Source organism: Dipodomys merriami, unplaced genomic scaffold (genome assembly GCF_024711535.1).
Source record: "Dipodomys merriami isolate MVZ:Mamm:240054 unplaced genomic scaffold, mDipMer1.0.p SCAF_219, whole genome shotgun sequence".
Classification (NCBI taxonomy): Eukaryota; Metazoa; Chordata; class Mammalia; order Rodentia; family Heteromyidae; genus Dipodomys; species Dipodomys merriami.
This window is the reverse complement of record NW_027203593.1, coordinates 879782-902373: the sequence shown is the minus strand read 5'-3', so window position 1 is coordinate 902373 and position 22592 is coordinate 879782.

Genomic DNA, 22592 nt, shown 5'->3' with positions numbered 1-22592 from the left:
AAAACATAAGGACTGTGTCTAGACTCTTACTCAAGACCAAGGACTGGCACCGCTGCAACTCTATAAGTAGAGGACTTCAAATACCTCATCACAGAGCAAGCCATGAGTCTGGTGCTGACAGCTGCCATCTAACCTGACTTAGCCAGAGGTATGCCACTGCAACCCAGCTCCACAGAACCACATGCTGCTAGCTCGCTCACCCCTGTCATCCAAGATATTCGGGGGCTGAGATCAGACATTGATGGGTTTAAAACCCAGCCCTGGCAGGATGTCTGTGATACTCTGTGCTGTGGCTCAAGCAAAAGTTCTTAGGACACTACCCCCAACATTTTAGTGCAATCCCTATGGCTGACTCCGCCCCCCCAAAAAACCCCCACCAACCTCAATCATTAGTTGTGAACTTTGTGCAGTTTGTGATGTGTTTCTGAAAGAATGGTGATACTGATGAAAGCACCCTAATACTAATGACAGCTTGTGGGATACAGCTATGTGATGAGTTCTTCCTGAGGTGCTGGGTCCTTCGTTTGGTGCTGTCTGCTGAGTCCTGCTCAGGATGCTATGTGCTGAGTCCTTCACAATGTGCAGTGTTCTGAGTCCTGCATTGGGTGCTGGGTGCTGGGTGCTGAATACTGTAAAGAGTGTAATGTGTTTTGTCCTTCAAAGGGTGCATTCTTTCATCTTGCCCTTGTAATAGCTCCACAGATTAGGCAGACAAGAATATTGAGGCTCAGATATGTCCCCATGGCAGGGACAAAATTATGTATTACTGAAGTCTAGTGAGTTGTCTACTCCAGACAATTGTTTGGTTTTGTTTTTTTCTCAGTCATAAACCTTCAACTCAGAGTCTAGGCGCTGATCCTTACCTCTTGGACTCATGGCCAGCACTCCACCACATGGAGCCAAGGACCCCCTTGCAGCAGAGTGCCACAGCCTAGGGTTGTATAGCCAAGGTCTGTCATGCTGTCTTCTCAGGAGGCTGAGATCAGAGTATCTGGGTTCCAAACTATCCCAGACACAAAAGGTCCCATGAGACTATTATCTCCAATTCATCACTAAGAAACGTGAAATGGAAGCTGGGTGCTTGTGGCTCATGCTAGTCATCCTAGCTACTCAGTAGGATGAGATCTGAGGATCATGGTTCAAAGCTAGGCTGGGCAGGAAAGTCCGTGAGACACTTAGCTCCAATGAACCACCAGAAAACCGGTGGCTCAAGTGGTAGAGCACAAGATTAGAGCTGAATTGCTCAGGGACAGCACCCAGAACCAGACTTCAACTCATACAACTGACAACAATAAAAAAGACATAAGCAAACTAACAAACCTGAAGTAGAGGGCTGAGAATGTGCCTTAAGGGTAGAGTGCTTTGCATACATGAAACCCTAGGCTTGTTACTCTGGACCACATCACTAGGAAAAAGCCTGAAATGGCTCTGTGTTTCAAGTAGGGGAGGGCAATCATTGTACAAGAGAAACTAGATACAGTGCTTATGTCCTGTGTTCAAGCTCCAGGACTAGTGTATGCACATGCACAATCACATGTGCTCTCGCTCACTCACACACAAACACACACAGAAAGTAGAAGTGAAGCTGTGACACAAAATGGGAAAGCTGTAGACTTCTGCTCTGAGATCATGGTCATCACCCATGCCCTGTTTTTAACCCCAAAACTTAGCCTCTCAGGGCCCAACTAGGAGAGGTCAAAGGTTTCAAATCCTGATGAGCTTCACCAGCCCTAGATGACAGGAAATTTTGTGATATCTGACATTTTCTTGGATATCCGAATCTTCCGGAAAGCTAAGAGAGGCATCATAGGCCCATCATTGCAGGTTATGAAACATTTAATTAGGTTCAGTGCCCTAGTTGTCTGCCAGAAGGACTACTGAATTATAATGAGCCCTGTATCTGAACATCAGAATATAGTCTCACAGAGGCAGAATAAGTGCACAGAACTTGGCCTTCCATGGGAGGTGGCATAAATGAAGGCTTCCTGTCAAAATTGAGCACTGGGGAGAGGGATAGCTTGTCTTTCAGAGCCTGCCCACACTCCTCCTCACTAAGTGGCCCAGATGGAGTTGCTTGTTACACAGCTGTACAGGATTGAGGCCTTTTGTCTGCCTGTCCAGACAATGAGAGAGACTTCTTCCAGCAAGACTGGGGTGCAGAGCAACCTTCAGGCTATACTGGGAGCAGTGAGGGGAGCCCTGGAACATGCAATGTCATAAAAGCAACCTCTGTGTTATGAAGTCATAGTATTGAATACAAATTTCCTAGTTGGTACCATTCATCATAGCTCCTCTTACTCTGGAGCTTCACCTGTAGGAATACATCCATACATAGACAAAGACGTGGAGATAAGGCTCTTTTTGAGGGGGCAGATCCTGGGGTTGAACTATGAGCCTGTGTGCTGTCCCTGAGCTCCTTTTACTCAAGGGTAGTGCATTAAGCTTGAGTCAAAGCCCATTTCTGGGTTTTTCTGTGATCTCTTAGAAATAACAGTGTCAAGGACTTTATTACACTGGCTGGATTCAAATTCAGATTCTCCACATCTCAGCCTCCTGAGGATCTGAGATTACAGTCAGCAGCCACTGGTAACATCTTTCTTTTCTTAATTTTTTTAATCTGGACAATCTGACTTTTTAGCGGGTCATTCCAATGGTTTGAACTTACAAGAGACTACCCAATGTTCTTTATAGCTGCTTTCTCGGAGAAGGATTTTCTCTCCTCATGTTCCACTCTGGTCACAGGTTTGAAGTCAAAAGTGAGAAATGAGTGTCACAGGATTGAGGAGCAAATGTCCACAGGACATGCCAGTTCTGTCACTTAGCAATGAGCTGCAGTTAATTTACTATCTTAGGATCAGAGGACCAAAAGCTGGAGCGATCTTCATAGTGTCTGCATTGATCGTTTTGCCTATAAAATTATCTAATAATTTTGAATGTTGTGTGTCTCCAACCTTAACTATCTAGGACACACTAGAAGCATCTGCACATTTCTATTTTTATCTAGTACCTCCTGAGATTTAGATTAAAGTTTTGTGTGGAGCGGCTCCTTGGCAAATCCCTAAAGAAAACTGCTTGAATCCTCTTCAGGAGATCGCCTTCCAAAGCCAGCCCAAGCAGGAATCTGTGAGACTCTTATTGCCAATAAACCACCAGAAAACCAGAAGTGGAGCAGTGGCCTAGAGGGTAGAGCTCCAGTTTTGGGAGAGAAAGCCTAGCAGGAGATACAGGCCAGACCAGGCAGGGAAGTCTGAGTTGCTTATGGCCAATTAACAACCAGGTGGCTGGAAGTAGAGCTATGGCAGTATTAGAAGCTCAGCCTTGAGCAAAACACCTGAGGAACACATCACACCCTGAGTTTAAGCCCTGAGATGTCCAAAAAATAAAATTCAAAAAGAGAAGGCCAAGTTTACGTATCAGTGCCCTACTTACTTACTTGTGTATGTTACTTCCTTGAGTGCCAACAGACTGTATGCAAAGCTTTTGCTTTCATATACTAATTGATTTTTCAGATATGCTTGTTACGCATACTGCATCATTGTCTTTATTTCAGCCCCATTGCTTTGCTCTTCCAGGGTTCCAGGCCTCTGTCCTTATAAGATGCACATTGCAGCTCTCAGCAGCTATAGTTACATTTTATTATGAGGCTAATCCAGGAACAGTCACAAATAAGGCAAGGGAAGAGATCAGAGTTTATAGAAATAACCAGTATTCAGAAAATTACACTAGGGGACACAAACTGTAGCATACTTATGTAAAAACTATCATTAAGAAAAAAGATGGGGCAGGGAATGTGGATTAGTGAGAGAGTGCTTGCCTAGCATGCAAGAAGCCCTGGCTTCTATTCTTCAGTCGCATATACAGAGAAAAAGCCAGAATTGGTGCTGTGGCTCAAGTAGTAGAGTGCTAGAGACAGTGCCCTGGCTTTGAGTTCATCCCAAGAAATGTCAAAGAGATATATAGGTAGGTAGGTAGGTAGAGAGAAAGAGAGAGAGAGAGAGAGAGAGAGAGAGAGAGAGAGAGAGAGAGAGAGAGAGAGAGAGAGAGAGAGAGAGAGAGAGAGAGAGAGAGAGAGAGAGAGGGAGAAAGAGATAGAGAGATAGATAGAAAAATGATATATGAATCTGGTCTTGGATGTCAGGAGGAAAGAAGGGAACAATTCCCAGTCATGAGGCCTTCTACAGTGTGCCAGGATACCAGCATCGCCTTCACATGACCACAGAGCAGGAAGACTGTCTCTTTCCCACTTCTCAGGCAGATGAAGGCCCCAGAAACAACAAGGCAAAGCCAGGTTCTAACTCAGGTGCTTGGAAACAGAAGAGAAACAGCCCTGCCTGTCCTTGGACTGGGGATTTGCATTAATAATGTGGAGAATAAAGGAAGGAGAATGGACTCGCAGAGGTAAGAAGGGCCTTCAAATCTGACAGATGTAACAAATCCACTCCCTAAGAACAGAGAGCAGGGTTTTTCTACCCTGTTCCTGCCCTCTCTCTCACTAAACTGACTCTATTGGTAACCTAAAGATAGCCTGAGGCTCCCTTCACCTAAATGAGGAAGGTTATTCATTGTTTGAAGAGCCTGAGAAAGACTGACCGTGGTGTAACTCTAACAAATGTTTCAGGTTTCCCCTCATTGCTGGGTGTGCCTGGAATGAATGAATGAAGTGGTTTGCAGCTCACTTCCTTGTTGAGTGTGTACCTTCTGCCTCCTAATCCTACAAGCCTAGGTCTCTCCACCTAGCCTGGCTTTTGATACTGTTTTCTGTCCTTCAAATACAGTGTTACACTGGAGTTCTTCCTGCTAACAGGGCTAGGGCTTGAATCCTGAGAATTTCATTTGAACCTTGGATGAGTCAATGATGTTTCTTTCCTTCTTCTATAGCACAAGAATTCTAATAACATTTAGAGTTCAAGTAACTTCTCATCACCAAGGTAAACACAAGAAGCTGTTGAACATCTAACCTTTCAGAAGTGGAAGTCAGAGTGTCATAGACTTTCCTGCCCTGGTTGGCTTCACCCTGTAATCCTGAGACCTCAGCCTCCTTAGCTAGGTTGATGGGTGTAAGCTACTGGTGTTCTGCTAGGTTCAGGACTGTAATGACATTGACAATACAAGTCAACTGCTTATCACAAAGGGCTTGGGGAGCATATTAAGCCTTTCAACATTGGACCATTCAGATCCCTTTAGCACACAAGGTTATAATGCTAGAGTCTGAGAGGCTGGACAAGTGGATCTGCTACACTTCAACCTTAAGCTCTGACTCCAATTCTGGTTTACATCAGCGTTTATTTTCCAGGGAATGTTCTCCTAATTAGCAGATAAGAAAAGTACTTTGATTAACCCTTACTTTTTTCCAGTTGTGTGTCTTGTATCAAGCCTGGGCCCTGTCCCTGGGCAATTCAGCTCAAGGCTAACACTCTACCACTTGAGCCACAGCGCCACTACGGGATTTTTTTTTTTTTTTGGTGGTACATTGGACATAAGAGTCTAACAGGCTTTCCTTGACTAGGCTGTCTTTGAACTGTGGTCTTCAAATCTCAGCATCCTGAGAAGCTGGGGTTCCAAGTGTGAGCCACCCGCATCTGGCCAATTGTATATGACAGTCCTGGGGCTTATTTTTTTCAAGGCTAGGACTCTGCCATTTGAGCCACTCCACTGCTTCTGGCTTTTTCTGAGTAGGTGGCACTGAATATTCAAACTCTGGTAATCATGCATGTTGAGCCAGCTATTTACCACTAAGCCACATTTCTAGGCTCGTGCTTACAATCTCATCCCACAACTTGTCCGTCCAAAAAAAAAAGGCTTCTGAGTATAAATCATTGAAGAAATCCCTATAGGAAGGTGTTCAAAGATAAATAAGACAAAGCTCATACTTGAGAGAGACTCTAAACTTGTGAAGACTATTACAAATGCCTCCATTTAATTATGTATCATGTTTCAACACAAAAAGTTTTAATGAAAAATGAGTCAATGTCCTAAATTATTGTGTAATTTTATAATAGATGTGCGAAATGTAATAAATATGTGTATGATAACTCTAAATAAAATACACAATAAATGAATGAATCAAAAATAAAATAAATACAAAATCAATAATTAAAATCATAATATGTAACAAACATAATTATGTAAGTATATATCCTATATTACATATGTGTAGAAATATCTTTTCCATTACAGGGCCTCCATTCAGGCCATGGGAACTCTAGCCTGAATTTCATTTTGTCAAGGACAGTAAGCTTCGCCTTCACCCATGGTACAAAAGAGTTACTTGGACGGTGAGATCAAATCCCACCAATGGTAAAAATATTGGCCCAGTTCCAAGATAGTGACTTAATTTTTTAAGGAAAGCAGTTATGTTTATTCAGTTACATACTGAACATTAAAAAAAGCAGTGTAGAGTTTTGTACAGCTATTCAGATATCCTTCCCTTACTCCCAAAGTGATTCTCTGAAAACTACATTGTTTTTCTTTTTTGTATGTTTTTTTATTGTAAAAATGTTATATGGAGGGGTCACAGTTACTTGAGCAAGGTCATCAGTATATTTCCTATTGAGCATTGTTGGCTCCTCCTTTGTTTTCCCCCTACCATCCCTTCCCTCCCATCTCCAAAACTACTCCCCCTGCCAAGCTGAGTGACTTATTTTTAGTTTTGGCTTGGCATGGGGTTTGAATTCCAGTAGTGGCAAATCTGCACTTTCCCTCACATTGCTACAGATTTACCAAGATCCTGAGGTCAAATCCCGGGCTAGGAAAGAAAACTGACAGAAATTCAAAATCAGGGAGCTTTTTTTTTTTAAATTTACTTAATTAATTAATTAATTTTTTTTCTTTTCTTTTCTTTTCTTTTTTTTTTTTTTTTGGCCAACCATGGGGCTTGAACTGAGGTCTTGGCAACTCTGCCTCAGCTTCGATCACCCTAGGCTAGGTGCTGCTCGGGACCCATACCCAATCCTGGAATCCTAGGCCCAAAGGGCTTGCATGAGGAAAATAAAGTGGGATAGAACGAAAATTGGGGAGATGCAGAGGGCTAGGGGGTTTTATGTTTTTCTCTTTGCACAGTGACCATCCTGGGTCTGAATCAGACGGCTGCAAAATGGATCTGACCTGCCATATCTGAAGGCTGGCGTGCTATCAAGGAAACCATAGGACAACCTGTCAACATAGGCCCTGGCTTCAAATCACGGTCATGACACCTACCAATGGCAGGAGATCACAAGAGACTCATTCCTGCCGGGCGCTGGTGGCTCACACCTGTAATCTTAGCTGCTCAGGAGGCTGAGATCTGAGGATCCCGGTTCAAAGCCAGCCCGGGCAAGAGAGACCATGAGACTCCTATCTCCAATAGACCACCAGAAAACCGGAAGTGGTGCTGTAGCTCAAGTGAGCTGAATCACTTAGGGACAGTGCCCAAGCCCAGACTTCAGGCCCCACGACTGACCAAAAAAAAAAAAAAAAAAAGAGACTCATTCCTATGATAGGAATACCTATTGAAAGAGAAGTTTGTGAATCGGTCGAGTCTAAAATTGGATGCAATAATCCCAGGACACTGATCGATCTCAATTAATACTTTATTAATCATGAAAAAGAATGCTATTCCCTTAATTGTGGTATAATAAATACCTAAGAGTTAGTAGGAACGTAGTATATGTCATTCAATCATAGATAGGTGGCTATGGCTCTTTTTACCAATATATATTTATTTGTAAACCACTGTCTGCCTATCCATGTATAGCTGTTTTGTACAATCCTGGGGCAAGAGCTCATCACCTGGGAACCACTTGACAGCTTCATTGGCTAGAGGCTGCCGTGCTCACACTCACCCATTCATGAATTGGGACTGTATGTCCCTGAGTTCAGATCCTAGCACTGCCAAAAATTTAATCTTGGATTAAGAAGGCAATCTGTTTTCCTTTTCCGGGAGAGTCCTGGGTGTCAGGCATGATTGAGAAGACATCTACAAATCTAGATGCTATGTGATAGCATGCAAACAATATAATACATTGTTAGGTGTCATCACAGTCAATAAAATAAATGGTAAATAAATGAATAAAACAAAAAAAATTCAATGAATAACCACCCCAAACATAATATAATCTGACATCTGTATGGAAGTTCAATTCTATCTTTAAAATGTATGTAAGGAGTATGCTTTCCCGGAATAGGCCTTGAATTCAGGCCTATGGAACAGGCCTGACTTTCTGGTCTTCAAGCACGATGAGCTTCCCCTTCCCGCAGAGTGCAACAGAGTTACCCAGACCCCGTGTTTAAATCCCAGGCCTTGCAGACAAAAAAATGCCGCACATTCCAAGCAAGGGAGCTTCATTCTCATTTTAAATATTTTTTTAAGTTCACTTCGCCTTTATTTGATACATTTTGATTTTATAACACTAGAGTTTTTCAAAAAAGGGGTTTAAACTTTTACATTTCAGCATAGCACATTGGTGTTTCTATTTTGACCATCTTCCATGAAGAGTGAACATGAAAATAAGAACACCATTTCTCCCTAGAAGGTTGGGACAGTTGATTTTATTTATATTTAGAGTTATTTCTATAATTATAAACTCTCCACATTTGTGTCATTTTAGTTTGCCTCAGTGCCTACAACAAAATACACTAAGGGAGTCATAGCACAAAAAGTTGGGTTTCTGAATAAAAACTCACTTTTGTGAGGACAGCAGGTACTTGTAAGCATTTGGGGAATAAACTAGATTGTAAAATGAAAAACAAAAACATTGGGAGTTGGATGTAATCAGTTGTGGAGTATTTGCCTGAAGAGCATAAGACTCTGGAATAAATGTTTCCTAAAGCTCAAAGTGTTAGAATTTTATGATCTGTATAAACAAAAATTTTTTTTGGTCATGAGCCTGAACTCAGGGGTTGTCCCTGCACTCTTCAACTCAATATGATTAATCTATTGCTTAAGTCACAATGCTACTTCTGGTTTTCTAGTGTTTTATTGGAGATAAGAGTCTCACGGACTTTCCTGTCCAGGCTGGCTTTGAACCACCATCCTCAAATCTCAGCCTCCTGATTAGCTAGGATTATAGGCATGAGCCACCGTGTCAGGCACGTGAATAAACTTCTTAAAGATTGATTCTGAGAAAAGAAACCTGGAATATACTTTTAGTATAAATAATTTATAATGCCATGTTTAAGGCACTAATTCAGAAGTATTTATTCATTGGCTGCTTTTTAGTTTATTTAAAGTTTATTTATATATATATATCCGTAATTAATATATATATATATATATATTATTAAAAACGTAGATTTGAAGTGTACCTAAGAGCATATGTGCTCATGTAAAGTTATGCAACTGCACAAGCTTCATTATTTTTTTCCAGTTTGGTTGGTACCATAAATTATGTGGGATTTTTCTATTGTTTTGTTCTCTGTTTTTGGAGGATTTCTCTCCCTTTTATCCCCCTCTCCTGCTCCATGAACTTGAACTCAGCTTGCTCTTTCTTGGCTTGGTTGTTCATAGCTGATTTTCTACCACTTCAGCCATACCTGTATCCGGGGTTTTTGCCAGTTTATTGGAGATGATTTCTCTCAGGCTTTTCTGCCTTCATTGGCTTTGAAATTTCATCGTCCATTTTTCAGCCTCCTGAGTAGCTAGAATTACAGATGTGAGCCAATGGGGTACCTAGGGATAAATTAGACTTTGGTTGGTGTATTCTTTCTGTTTTTCTAAGCATGGGATCATCTAATATAGAATTTCGGTGAATGTCCTGGGTCTGAAGTAAGATATATAATACATATGCAAATCTGTATAGTTCTAATAATACGTAATGAATTTAATACGTGTTATAAGTGTAGTAATAGTCAATAAATATAATGAATGACTAATACAAAAAATAAATACCCTCAAAGCAATATACAGTAAACATAAGTATGTAGATATTAATCGTTTTTTTCAAGTGTGGATGAATATTACTTAACAGGGCTGGGGATTGAATTCAGACCTAGGGAACAGTCCTGAATTGCTTGTATTCAAAGAGGGTGAGTTTCCCCATTCTCCACAGTGCATTAGAGATTCCCAGACTCTGATTTCAAATCCCAGGCCTGGCAGAAAAAAACGGACACAAATTTCAAGCCAGGGATCTCCATTAGTATTTTTAATATTTTTGAATTTTAAAAAGATTTATTTTATTTTTTATATACTTTATTAAAAATTTATTATATTTATTTATTCATTTATTTTGCCAGGCATGGGGCTTGAACTTAGGTCCTAGCAACTCTGCCTCAGCCTCCATCACCCTAAGCTGGGATGTTGAAGCTTCTGGGCCCACAGACCATCCTGGGATCTGAGGCTTCAGGGCCTGACAGGAAAACAAATTGAAAACAGCACTGAAAAATAGCCGTTAATTGCAGAGAGTTGGTGGTTTCTCCATTTTCCTTCCTTGCATGGTGACCATAACGGTTCCAAATGACACAGCTACAACCTGTAGGTCACCTGGCATTGCTGAAGGCTGGCAGGCTGGCAGTGAACCCATAGGCCAATCTGGACACCTAGGTGTTTGAATCCCAGTCATGGCACTTAGAAAGGGCTGGAGAGCCTAATAAACTATTGCTTGTTCATAGGAACCCCAGAGGAATGTCATCAATGTCATGGTTGGATGAGTAGTTTGTCAATCAGTCTAACATAAAATTAAACCCAGTATTCACAAGATGTGGATTGAATTTAATTCACATTATGCATTATGCATTAAAAGAATACGTGTGTGTGTGTGTGTGTGTGTGTGTGTGTGTGTGTGTGTGTGTGTGTGTGTGTGTTTTGTCAGTAGTGGGGCCTGAACTCTGGTCATGGGAACTCTCCCACAGCTTTTCAGCTTAGGGCTAGTGCTGTACCATTTGAAATACAGCACCATCCCGGCTTTTTCTGATCCTGTGGTGCTGAGGAATAGAACCCAGGGCTCATGCATGCAAGACGAGCACTCTCCCAGTGAGCCACTTTCCCAGCCCCTAAAAGAATACAATTGATTAAATAGACTTCTCACTACATACCTGTGAATCACTAGGAAGGTAGTATATGTCATTGAATACTACTAGATAGACATCATTGGAAGTATCTAAATTTCTAAATATATATTTATTTTTATACCACCGTCTGCATAGAAAAGTATTGCTATTTTGGCCAAAACTGAGTCTCGATCCCAGGTCCTGGGATCCACCTGGCATCTGAATGTGCTAGAGGCTGCCATGCTGACATTCACCCAATCATGAATTGTGCCTCCTAGTTCCTCAGTTCAGGCCCCAGCATTGCTAAAAATGTCTTCCTAGAGAAAGATTCCAAGTGTGATACCTGTTTTCCTTTTCTGTGCAAATGCTGGGTGTCAAGTATTATGTATATAATATGTCTGCAAAGCTCCATGCTATGGAATAGATTTGAATGAATGTAATAAATGTTATAGGTGCACTCACAGTCAGTCCATAAATAAATGGTAAGTAAATAAATAAATAATAAAATATAATGAATCATTCCATCAAACACGATATAAACTGAATATATGGATGTAAGTATAAATCATATAATAAACATGTCTATAAATGTTATGTTCTCCAGGGCTGGGGCTTGAATTCAGTCCTAGGGAACAGGCCTGAATTGCTTGTCTTCAAGGGAGGAGAGCTTTCTTTTCCTCTATCCCCCTCAGTGCATCAGAGTTACCCAGATCTCAAGATGCATCCGTGCCTGGCAAACAACAAAATGGCACAAAATCCAAGACAGGGAGCTTCAGTAATATTATTAATTAATTAATTTAGTTTTTGCCATGCACGGGGCTTTAACTCAGGTCGTGGCAATCCTGCCTCAGTTTCCATCACCCTTGCATGCATGAGCCCTGGGTTCTATTCCTCAGCACCACAGGATCAGAAAAAGCCAGGAATGGTGCTGTATTTCAAATGGTACAGCACTAGCCCTGAGCTGAAAAGCTGAGGGAGAGTTCCCATGACCAGAGTTCAGGCCCCACCCACAGCCCATCCTGGGTCCTAGGCCTCGGTGACTAACAGGAAGACAAAATGAAAACACCACCAAAAAAAAGCCACAAACCGCAGAAGGTCAGCAGTTTCTATCTTTCTTTCTTGCACGGTGACCATCCTGGGTCTGAATGACATGGCTGCAACCTGTAGGTCACCTGGCATTGCTGAAGGCTGGCGGGCTGTCAGTGAAGCCATAGGCCAACCTAGACGCTAGACCCTGAGTTCGAATCCAGATCATGCCACTTAAAAGGGGCTAGAGAGCCTAAGAAACGATTGCCTGCCATAGGAATACCAGAGAAATGTGATCAATGTCATGGTTGGATAAGTAGTCCCTCAAAATGAGTCTAGCATAAAATTAGACCCAATAATCACAGGACACAGATTGATTTTAATTCATAGTTTATTATGCATTAAAAATTATTATTGATTAAATGGAATCCTCACTAAATACATGAGAATTGTTAGGAACGTAGTATATGTCACTGAATATTAGATAGACACCTCTAGCAGTACCTAAATATCTAAATTTATATTTATTTATGTACCACTATCGTCATAGAAAGTTACTGCGATTTTGGCCAAACAGGGGATTGATCCCAGGTTTAGGGATCGACTTGGCAGCTGAATGGGCTAGAGGCTGTGGTAGTGACACTCACCCATTCAAGAATTGGGCCTCTCAGGCTTTCAGATCAGGTCCCATCATTGCCAAAAATTTCTTCCTGGTGTAAGATTTCAAGTGTGACATCTGTTTTCCTTTTCTGTGCAAGTTCATAATATGTCTGCAAAGTTACATGCTATGGAATAGATTGGAATAAATGTAATAAATGTTATGGGTGCACTCACAGTCCGTAAAATAAATGCTAAACCAATAAATCAATAATAAAACATAATGAATCGCTCCAACAAACACAATATAGACTGAATATATAGATGTAGTATAAATCGTATATTTAACATGTCTATAAATGTTATGAGGTGCTTGAATTCAGCCCTAGGGAAGAGTTTAGTTCATGCATGATTCTCATAGGAAATGATAGGCAAGACGTATGTCACAACAAAAATTTTTAATTAAGAGTTCATGAAGTGTGACAATAAGAATAACATTGAGGAATTGGAGGAAATGGGAAAGATCCAAGAATGAATACTCACATGTTGTAGAGCCCATGGGCAGCAAAGATGGGCAGAGCCTGATTTGCTTTATGTTCAGTGCGTAACCAGACCGTGGAAACTTAGGTGCATGATAGGGTGTGACCTTGACAGTGATTGGTTCCTCTTCCTCCTTATTTGCTCTACAAAAAAAAGACAGAATGCCCCAAGAAGTTACTATAATTTCAGACAGCCATTGGGCAATATTTTTGCAGTTCCAAAAAGCCCTGGATGAAGTTTACCTGAAGGGGTATTCTATTTTTGAGCCCATTTTCCTTTGGTTGTTTGCAGGTGTTACATTGATTTCTGCAGTTTTAACTCAAAAGGGGGAGCCATTAGAGTAGGTTCACACTCCCCTGGGGGGCACACTTTGGGTGTACTCTCAAGCAGACCAACTTGCACATGCTATGGTAAAGGGAAGGACCCAAGCCCAAAGGCATTATTGCCTTGACCCTCACTCCATTATTTTTCCTTTTCCGTTGAATGCTCACTCGAGCCAATGCTCATCTTGCTCTCTTCTTAGAGGGGTTTCTAGGCCAAATTGACTGCCATTATGGGCCATTCAAATAGACTGTCATGTTATGGTGACCCCTCAAAATGCCATCTCTATTTTCTGCTACGCCTATTCTTGGCGCCCTCCATGTTTTTACTGATGGAGGTAAAGCAGGCTCTGCGTATGCAGCCTTTGAAGAGCCAGACAACAAAGATTCCCACCTTGTCAAGGGTCAGCACAATATAAAGTAGTGCTGGCCATAATTATGGCCCTTCAGGACATTCAAAAACCCTTTAGTTTGTATTCTGATAGCCTATAAAACAAAAAAGGGGAGTTAATCCCCATATACAGTTACAGATAGCTTTGTTTACCATTAACATTTTAAAATTTTCAAAAGGGGCAACTGAATCCAGATTTCAGAAGCACTGGGGACAACTATTTCCTAAGCCCCAAATAAAAGTCAGGTGGAAGGACCCCCTGACACAACAATGAAGAGGACCTGACCCCCTAGTTTCCATGGGCAGGGGATTTGGATGCGTTTTTCCCATAGGGGAGACAGCCCCCATTTGGATTCCTGCCAGGAATCTTAAGTTTTTACCTATCTCCTCTATACAGGAGGATACATAAGGATAAGCTAACTAACAAGGAAGAAAAATGGCTATGGTGGCCTAGGCTTGTGTTTAAAAGAGAAAAGCCGAAAGATAATTATTAACCATCCCCAACGGCAACCAACCCTTGAGAAACTCTTGTGTTCTCTAACAATTGCAGATGGTGATACTCCAGCTGTTGGCTGTCCTGACCCTCCCAGTCCTGACAATGGCCCTATGGAACCTGCATCAACTTCGATGAGTGACCTGGGCAGTGATCAGTGCTGGCAATGCAGAAATCATCAATAGCACCACAAGAGAAATTGTCCCTTTGACCTGGTGGCCTGACATTCATTTTGATCACACCCTATGTCATTATGTATAGACCATTTAATATTTATGTTGGAGCTAATTATTTTAATGTCACCTGCTCTAATTGTTCTTTTAGTAATTGTTTGTATAGCGGCATTATTGAATCCATACTTATTGTTAAACAACCACCTTTTGTTATGCTTCCAGTTTAGATCTTTTTCAGCCCCAGAGCCAAATAGCTGGATTAGAACAAGCCCCACCTCTGCACTCTGAAGTGGCAAAGACTGTATTCCATCCTTGACAAATGTTAAAGGACTAGTAATGGCATTGCTTGGCATGGAAATGCTTTTGCTGATGGTTTTTCTATGCCTTACTTGCATTATATGTGCACTACAAAACGCTTATGAGCTTATCCAGGCAGTTACATAAGATCAAGATCCAAGTGAAAAAATTTCCCTGAGAGGAATCGCAGCCAGAGACAGGTAAGAGGGGTTATCAGTCTGGCCAACCTAAGACAGGGCCTTCAGCTTTGCTCTGAAGAAGTTCCCGATGATGGGTCAGGCAGAAAAGGCGATCCACCCAACCTAAGACAGGCAGGTTCACTTCTTTAAACAAAGACAGGGGAGCTGTTGGGAGCCATTTCGAGCTTAAAGTAAAGCTCAAATTCATCTTGACCCCTGTGCTCGCTTAAAGACATGTACAAGGAACTGGCTTACTTAAAAGACACCAGGTGCCCAGGATTGCTTTGCTAAGTCTGCAGTTTGTTTTAAAATTTCCTTGTTTTTCTGGACTATAGTAGAATGGCCTGAGTGTGGGGGCCCACAAGGATGCACCATGCCGCATGTGTGGAACTCCCAATACCCAGGCTGCTCCCAGGTTCTGAAGAGGATGACCTTATGAGATACTGACTGTTATATATGCCCAGGAATTAATTGAACTGCTTTGGACATTTCTAACTGTGGTGGGACTGATGATTATTATTGTGCTATGTGGGGATGTGAGGTAACTGGGATGGGCTCTTGGATCATGCACAAGGGCCCACCCTATCCTTGTCTGGCGAATCTCACCACCCAGACTTGCCTCAACCCCCCTGCATGGCCAATGCTATCCTTACCAATGGAATCCTTTTAAAATAACCTTTACAGAGGAGGGAAAAAGATAACTAACTTGGAAGTGGGTCTGCCATTAAAACAAAAAAGAGAGAATCTACAGAGCACATGGGCAGCAAAGATGGTGCTGATTAGGGATGTGAGTGGGCAGAGCCCAATTTGCTTTACAGTATGTAACCAGACCTTGTAAGCTTAGGTGCATGATAGGGTGTGACCTTGAAATAATTGGTTCCTCTTCCTCCCCTCGCATGCCACCCACTCTTTCTTGCTTTAAAAATGGCTTGCTCTGTGTTAATAAAGGAGTTTTCCTGCTTGAGTTGACTCCCTGCTGTGTCTGATTGTCTCCCGGGATAAGGGAGGCTGGGGAACAGGCGAGTGGCTGCATGTACCTTTCCTAGGACTCTGTCTGTCTTTTGTGAGATGAACGAAAACCCGACAACATGGTAGATGGGATTCCAACACAGCTAGCCACATCTCCTACTCTATCCAAATAGGTATTTATTAGCATACTAGCTTCAGCTTATGAATGGATGAATATTGTGCCCCACCCCAACCCCGGGGCTCAATCTAAGGTCTCGGGAACCCCCTAGCTCCTTAGTTGCTCACAGGCTGGTATCCTCACCTAGACCCTTTTGCCAATTGGGCCTGCTAAGCTCTGAGTTCAAATCCCAGTACTGCCAAAAGATGAATCCTAATATGAGAAGCCCATTGATCCATCTGTTTTCCTGTCCTGTGAAAGTCCTGGGTCTCAGGGAGGATGGAGAATTCTATATAGGCAACTCTATAACCATAGGAATAGGTTGTTATCCACGTTGGCACAGTTATGTCTGTCATTATACTCAATAAAACACAAATGCATCCATGACTAAGACACACAATAAAAAGAGTAACTACACTGAATGCATGATGCATTTCATACATATATGTAAATAGAGATCCTATGTGTAAAATAGGTGGGTACATTATTTTTTCCAGTGCTGGGGCTTCAGTTCAGGACCTGTGACCTGGCCTGATATTGTAGTCTTCAAGGATGGTGAGCTTCCCTTTCCCCCACAGTGTTATAGATTTACCCAGACCTGAGTTGGAATCCCAGCTATAGCAGAAAACTGGTGTGAGTTCTGAGCCAGGTTGCATTATTATGATTATTATTATTATTATTGCCAAGGAAAGGATTTGAACTCAGTTTGTGGTAACTCTGCCTCAGCTTCAATCACCTCAGGGTGGTGGGCTGCAATGGGCCCATAGCCGATCCTGGGATACTAGGCCATGAAGTCTTGCAGGAAAACACACATGCACACACACACACACACCAAGTAAGAGAGAGAGAGAGAGAGAGAGAGAGAGAGAGAGAGAGAGAGAGAGAGAGAGAGAGAGAGAGAGAGAGAGAGAAAGACAGAGACAGAGACAGAAACAGAGACAGAGACAGAGACAGAGAGACGGAGAGACGGAGAGACGGAGAGACGGAGAGACGGAGAGACAGAGAGACAGAGAGACAGAGAGAGAGAGAGAGAGAGAGAGAGACAGAGAGAGAGAGAGAGAGAGAGAGGGGAGAGAGAGAGAGGAAAGCCGTGGGATGGATTTTTACATTTTGTTCCTTTCCAAGGTGACCATCCTGGGTCTTAATGACATGCTTACAAAGAGTACTTCACCTTGCATTGGTGAAGGATAGCGGGCTATCAGGGAAGCCATTGGCCCATGCAGCAATGTAGGCTCTGATTTCGAGTCCTGGTCCTGACACATACCAATATGTGGAATTCCCAATACACTCGTTCTTATGCATCGAAATACCGATGGAATGTGAGCAAACTCATGATTGAATGAGAAGTTTCTGAGTGCATCAATCAGTCTAGTCTAAAATTAGATGCAATGATCCTAGGATGCTGATTGATCTTAATGAATAGTCTATTAAGCATGAAAAGAATCTTATTTCTTCAATGGTGGCATAATAACTACCTAAGAGTTGGTAGGAACCTAGTTGATATACTTGCATCCTAGGCAGATGTCTCTGGCACTCTATACAAACGTATTTATTGGTATACTACCACCTGCCTATCCATGTATGGCTATTTTGTCCTCCCCTGTGGCTCGATCTCAGGGTCTGGGAACTGCCTGGCAGCTTCCTGGGCTAGAGTTTGCCATGTTGACACACCCATTCATGAATTGGGTCTGCTAGGCCCTGAGCTCAGGTCCCAGCACTGCCAACATTTGTATCATGGAGTAAGAAGTGGAGTGTAACACCTGTTTTCCTTTTCTCTGAGTGTCCTGGGTGTAAGACATGAAAGAGAACATGTCTACAAATCTAGATATATGTGATAGGATGTCATCAATATAATAAATGGAATGCGTGTTATCACAGTCAATAAAATAAGTGGTAAATAAATGAATAAAACCGAAATACAATAGATAACCACAACAAACAGGATATGGACTGAACATCAATAGGTAGGTACAAATCCTATCTTTACAATGTATATAAATAGTGTGTTTCCCAGGGCTCGGGCATGAATTCAGGCCTAGGGAGCAGGCCTGACTTTCTTGTCCTCAAGCATGGTGAGCTTCCCTTTCATCCACAGTGCTGCAGAGTTACCCAGACCCTAAGTTCAAATCCAAAGCCTGGCAGATAAAACAGCACCAATTGCAAGCCAGGGAAATTTTTTTGCCAAGCAAGTTCTTGAACTCAGGTCATGGCAACTCTGCCTCAGCTTCCATCACCCTAGGCTGTGGTGCAGCCACTGGAAACACAGATGATCCTGGGATCCTAGACCTCCAGGCCTTGCAAGCTGGGGGGGAATGCACAGAAAATAAGTGGTGGGATGGCCTTTTTAGATTTTGCACCATGACCATCTGGGTCTGAATGACACAGCTCCAAAGGGTACTTCACCTTGCATTGCTTAAGGCTGGTGGGCTATTGGGCTATTGGGCCATAGTCCTGCAGGGCAATATAGGACTAGAGTCGAATCCCAGTCATGTCACTTCTGGAAGATGGGAGATCCTAAGAGACTCATTTCAATCTATAAGAATAACGGTGGAATGTTATAAATGTCACTGTTGAATGAGTTGCTCATGAATGATACTCGTATAAAATTAGACATCATGGTTTTAGTCGGCTGGTTGATTTTATATAATATGAAACATTAAAAGAATACTCTTTCTTACAGGGATGCAATGATTTCAGGACACCAATTTACTTAAGAGTTTATTTATTTATTGTTTTATTTTGAAAATAATGTACAGAGGGTTTACAATTACATGGGCAAGATAATGAGTACATTTCTTATCAAGCATTGTAGCTTCCTCTTTTGTTTCCCTTTCCCATCCATTAACATCCTTCCCCCGCCTCCCAACCCAATCCTCCCCAACCCCCCTTTCTCACCACACCCCCACACCAAAGTTGTAAAATTAGTTTTCAACATAACGACTTGTACATCTCATTGAGGATAAAAACAATAACATTAATTACATGGAGGTATAATAATACCCAAGAATGGTAGGAATGTAGTCTATATAACTGAATAATGGATAGACATCTCTGGCACTCTATAAAGATATATATTTATTAGCGTACTACCATCTGAGTGTCAATCTGTTCTTATTTTGTCAACCGCTGGGGCTCAATCTCAGGCCCTGGGAACTTCCTGTCAGCTCAATTTGCCCCAGGATGGCATGCTGACAGTGACACATTCATGAATTTGTCCCTGTAGGCCATGAGATCAGATGTCAGAACTCCCAAACAACGAATCATGGAATAAAAAGCTGATGGTGACACATGTTTTCCTTTTCTGTGAAAGTCCTGGGTGTCAGATATGAAGCAGAATACATATGTACACCTATATCATATGTAATCAATGTAATCATTGTTCTATGTGCCATAATAGACAATAAAATAAAGTCAATACATGAACAAAACAAAAAATAAAATGAATAAATATACTGAACTCAATATGTACATACATATGTGTGTAAATATAAATCATATACTTAAAATGTACATGAATAGGATTTTATTTAGTGCAGAGGATCGATTTCAGGCCTAAGGAACAGATTGAATTTCTTGACTTCAAGGAGGCAAGCTTCCTCTTCCCACACGGTGCAACAGAGTTACCAAGACCATGAGTTCAAATCCCAGTCCTGGCAAGAAAAATGGCATCTCTATGCTATATGACACCCAATTCTTAGGTATTTCATTCGGCCTCCATTTTATGAATGTGATTGTTGAAATGCTTAATAAAGTATTAACTAAAATCGATCAGTGTACTATAATATAATTGTGTATAATTTTATACTGGAATCATTCAAGAACTGCCCATTCAATCATGACATACATCACATTCCATTGGTATTCATATGGATAAATGAGTTTCTTAGTATCTCCTGCCATTTGAAAGTGGGAGGACCAGGATTCGAACTGTGGGTTCCAGCTCCCACCACTTAAACCTGAGGATAGGGAACTCACCGGTCTGTCCAAGAACATCAGCAAGACAAATGATTAGGCAGGCACCAGTGGCTCTCAGCAGTCCTCCTTGATACTTACAAGGCTGTGAAAGGAGGGTCATGTTCAAAGTCACCCTAGGCAGGAAAGTCCTTGAGACAACTATCCAACTTAAGTGGAAACAAAGCCACAAGAAGAGACATGTGGCTCACGCTAGCCTTGATCCAATGCAGCTTACAGACTGTGCCCAGATCCTGAGTTCAAGGTCTGAGACTGGCAACAAACAGCCATACACAACAATTTGTGCAGCCATCCAAGTAAAGCAGGTCACCCTTTTGTACCCAACTGAATTGGACAGAGTTCTCTGGGAAAGGGTCTGCTGAAGCCGCTGTCATTTTTACTCCGCCCATGCTGCATGCATCACAGGATTCCGGCCACAAACCCATTCTTTCCTGGTTCTTTCTGACCAATGGGATTCAAGAATGCTGGCCCACATTCCATGCTGCCCTGCAGCACCAGAATTCCCTCTGTTGGTTGACACCACTACCAGCGATTGAGGAAAGTAGAGGTGGCTGAGTGGTGAGCAAGAGATTCGAGGTAACTTTGGAGTAAGTTAGGATATTGAACTCTTAGTCACTGAGTGGGAGAATAGAGGAGTTCCCAGAGCCTGGGAATGTGGCCAGCCCATCTTTCCCATCACAGCTCTCAGATGTCTGAAACAACAAGATTCCATGAGAGAGCTGAGGACAAGAACTACTACGAGAACACCAGCAGAAGAATACTCCCGTCAGATCTGCAACATTCAACAAAACAAAGAACACGAAAAAGAGAGGGAGGCTCAAGACAAACATCCTCTTATACATATGATAGAAACAATTGCATAAAAGGAAAAAAAAACATTTAAATACTTATCTTGGAGTTCATTCCATTAACATCAACTTATCTGAACTTAGTTATTACAAATAAGGGAAACCATGGGACTTATGTTTCTTTGGGCCTGGCTTACTTCACTTAATGTAACTTTTTCCAAGTCTTTCCATTTCCTAACAAATGGGGCAATGGCATTCTTTCTGATGGAGGCATAGAATTCCATTGTGTATATATACCACATTGTCTTGATCCATTCATCTACTGAGGGGCATCTGGGTTGGTTCCATAACTTAGCTATGGTAAATAATGCTGCAATAAAAATAGTCGTGCCGGTAGCTTTAGTTTGGTCTTGTTTGTGATCATTTGGGTAAATGTCCAAAAGTGGGATTGCTGGCTCATAAAGGAACTCTATGTGGAGTCTTTTGAGGAATCTCCATGCTGCTTTCCAAAGTGGTAGAACAAGTTTACACTCCCACCAACAATGCAGTAAAGTTCCCTTCTGTCCGTATGCCCTCCAGCAGCTGTTGTTATTAGAAATTTTTATTATAACCATTCTAACTGGGATGCGGTGGTATATCATTGTTGTTTTGATTTGCATTTCTTTTATGGCTAGAACTTGAGCATTTTTTCATGTGTCTATTGGCCATCCTTCTTTCCTCTTCAGAGAAGTTTCTCATTAAGTCTTTAGCACAGTCATTTATTGGGCAATTGTTGGTTTGAAGATTTGTTTTGGAGGGATTTAATTTTTTAAGTTCCAGGTATATTTTAGATATCAGACCCTTGTATGTTGTATGGCTAGTGAAAATCTTCTCCCAATGCGTGGGCTTTCTATTGATCTTCCAAGCTATGTCCTTTGCCATGCAGAAGCTCTGCAATTTCATGCAATACCAGTTTTCCAACCTTTCTTTCATTTGTTGTGTTTCTGGGGCTCTATTAAGAAAATTTCGGCCTATGCCAAGGAGACCTAGGGTTTCTCCTACTCCATTCTGTAATGTTTTCAGAGTGTCTGCTGTGACTCCGAGGTCATTGATCCATGTGGAGTTGATTCTGGTGCAAGGTGATATATAATGTTCTAGCTTTAGTTTTCCATAAGTAGTTAACCAATTTTTTTTAAATTTTAAATTTTATTTTATTTTATTTGAGAACATAATGTACAGAGGGGTTACAATTACATGGGCAGGATAATGCATACATTTCTTACCAAGCATTGCATCCTCCTCCTTTGTTTACCCTTCACCTCCCTTCCCAGCCTCCCCCCTCCCCCCCACCCAATCATACCCCCCTCCCCCCCCACACCGACATTGTAAAGCTGGTTTTGACATGACATTTTGTACTTCTCATTGTTGCAACAGGTCCACCTGAATCCTTAAACGACTTGTTTGTCCCCATCTCCTCCACATGTTATACTGACATCAAATGTAGTGAAAGCGGGGGTTACACTGTCGGGGAGGGACATACAAAGTAACAAAGAAATAGTCTTATAAATGCGTTAGAAACACATGCCTGAAAGAAACGAAAACATTAAAATACATATTTAAGGGTTCATTTTCCTAACATCACATTATCTGACCTTTTCCACTTGACTCATACCTATACTAGATATTGCAAATAAGGGAAACCATGGGACCTATGTTTCTTTGGGCCTGGCTTACTTCACTTAATATAAT